At 42.8% G+C, this 2993-nt stretch overlaps 1 pseudogene; it reads right to left on the minus strand.

Moving 5' to 3' along the window:
- Positions 1-343: 343 nt before the first annotated feature.
- On the minus strand, positions 344-1181 carry LOC108283383 (annotated as a pseudogene).
- Positions 1182-2993: the final 1812 nt, after the last annotated feature.

Here is a 2993-nt window from a genome sequence, read left to right on the forward strand (position 1 = left end):
TTGATTTTCTTTCCTTTTTTTTTAAGTAATAAAAATTTATTGAGAATTCTTGGGTTAGGGGCTATCTCTTCTCAGTCTTGAGGAGGGAAACAACAATACAGGAAGTCACTGAAGAATTATACACTGTCCCAACACCCCTGGCCAGCACAGGGAGGAGAAAAGTAATTCCACTGAAAAAGGGCTGATCTCTGTCTTTCTTTATCCAGGAGGAGTTTGAAGGATACCTGCAGGTACAGGAAACTTTCACACGATATTGGGACAGGGTGGGCCCCTAACTGGCTTCTCAAAAAACTGGAAAGCAGATTCACTTTCTCTTTGAGGTTGAAATTCTTTGTTACCAGGCTCATTTCTTACCCTTAATGAGGCTGCCATTATTTCCCCAGGTGAAAGTCTCATCTTGTAGGTTCAGCACAAAATTGTCATCAGTGAGACAGATATGATTCTGTGATGTGATTGTCTTGGAGATGTTCTGGGTTGGCTGAATCTTGTGAATTTTGATGTAGCCAGGCTTCTTGGCCAGTGCTTCCCCAAGCATCTTGACGACCTCGGCTTCACACTTGGCCTGGGCAATCTTCTGCTGGTGGTGTAGCTTTGCTTTTTTTTTTTTAAACTAAGAACTGGGCATTCTGGGCCTCCTGCTGGACCACTTGTTTGGCTTCTACAGTAGCTATGTACTCTCAGCTAAAGCTTAGCTCTGAAATGGCTAAATCATCCCATATGAGACTGAAGTCCTTGGCTCTCTCTGTCAGCTCCTATTGAATCAACATAGATAACTGGGCTCACAGTGTAATCGGCTGTAAGGCATTGAACTTGGCCACCACTCTTTTGAGCACTTTTTTGACAATGGGTGGCAACACTAATTCTTTGTTGTCTAGCCCTAGGTGTTTGTATATGCTAGGAAGCTCCTGAACATTGGGTTGAGACACCACTCATAGGTTCGCCATCTGCAGGTCTTTTGAGCCTGCGGGGGAGGAAATTTTTCAAGATCTGGCCAAAATGTCATAGTTAATGGGGTACTGAGACTAGAGGATCCTGAAATGAAGCTTTTGGCCAGGATAGTGTCCTGCTGCATGCCACCAATATGATTAAAGAAGATGGCTGTGTTTGCCTTCCATGGTGAACATGGATTTGTGTACACCAAAGGCCATAGTGCTAGTTCCTAGCAGCGGCTTCAGTGCCATGACCATGCCTCAGGACTCAGTATGCAGCCATTCCTCTAAATCCTTTAAGTTCTGGGCTATGTGTGATTCTGAGGTTATTGCACCAGAGGTCAGAAGGGAGTGCCAGCCCACCACTACCCAACTCCAGTTTAAGGATTGCACCCTTCACATGAGAGTTTAGGCCTGCAATGCTGGCAGGAGAAAGGTGTACTGATTTTCAACCCTGCCTTGGATACCAGTGAGCTTCCTTGCAATCTATGCTTTACTTTCTTTATCTGCCATTGCCATGTTTCCATTTTGGTTATGGACCATTGCTGGAGAGCTGTTGTAATCCTTTGATGGTATCATTACATTCAGATTTTTCATGGTGCTAGAATTCTTGCTCTGGTTCCTTCACATCTGGAGATGCTAGCACTTTTAATTTTTGTAATTATTTTCATGCAGGTGGAATTTTTTCTTTTTTTTCTCTCTTTTTACCAGCTGGACACTGCCACAAGGCCAGTTTGCTGGTGTTTTCCTCATGGAGATCTGGGTTGTTCTTTAAGATTCTGGTAGATTACCATTTGCTTATTGAATTAAAGCTCACAGCAAGATAGTATATAAATATCAAGTCTATTTGCAAGGGCTGAGGCATGCTGAATGCCTCTAATCTGCCAATCTTGGGAAAAACAAACTGCATCCTTATTTCTATAGTTTGTTAGAAAAGGATCTCAGAGACCTGTGAATCAGTATCAATGAAGTTAGAACATTCCATGATTCCTTCCTCCAGTCATCCTTTAGAAAGCATTTTTCCCTTTTAAACTGTCACCATGGCTTCCTGATTTTAGACAACAGCCCATAGAAATTTTTTAAACATCCAGCTCCCATTCATCTTGTATAGGTAAGAAAGGTGGTGGATGGGGAGGGAGAGAGAAAAGAGAGAGCGGGGAGGGGGAGGGGGAGGCTTGTGAAGGTTGTTGCTAAACTACATGCCCAGTTGTGCAGAAAAAACGAGAGCACTTCTTTCCCCAAGAGACAATGGACAACAGAGTGATTGCCTCAAAAGACTTCGTAAGGTGTCTTAATGCCTTTGAGTTTGTTTTGATGACTACTTTGTCTTCTAATTCTATTCACTTTCTATGAAGACAGGAGGAAAATAAAAAGAAAATATGTAGGCCAGGCATGGTGGCTCATGCCTGTAATCCTAGCACGTCGGGAAGTCAAGGCAGGTGGATTGCCTGAGCTCAGGAGTTCAAAACCAGCCTGGGCAACATGGCGAATCCCCATCTCTACAAAAAATACAAAAAATGTAGCTGAGTATGGTGGTATGTGTCTGTAGTCCCAGCTACTTGGGAGGCTGAGGCAGGAGAATTGCTTGAACCAGGGAGGTGGAAGTTGCAGTGAGCCAAGATCGTGCCACTGCACTCTAGTCTAGGCAACAGAGAGAGACTCCATCTCCATCAATAAATAAATAGAAAATATGTAAATCTAGATATATTTCAGTTGGAGTACTGGCAGCTTTCAAAACTCCAGAGTAAAATTGTGACATTTCAGATTTTCACTGCTAATGATTCTAAGGCATAGACAAAATGGAGGAAAGCAAACCAACAAAAAAACCAGGGCTTGACTTTTATCATGAGAAGTTGTTAAGTGTTGAATTTTATAGTTGCCAATCTCCCCAGTCTTCCAACCATCAAAAGACCTATTTACAACCAAGGGAATATTTAACATCTTTCATTAATTCACTTCCTACCTAGGGCTTAGCTAAATGCATGCTGGAGGCTCAGGTACTGATTCATGGCAGAAGGGAAGAGGCTTGATTCCATATAAAGAAACTGACCAGGCTGAAGGCTG

Source organism: Cebus imitator, unplaced genomic scaffold (genome assembly GCF_001604975.1).
Source record: "Cebus imitator isolate Cc_AM_T3 unplaced genomic scaffold, Cebus_imitator-1.0 Scaffold259, whole genome shotgun sequence".
In the NCBI taxonomy this organism is placed as follows: Eukaryota; Metazoa; Chordata; class Mammalia; order Primates; family Cebidae; genus Cebus; species Cebus imitator.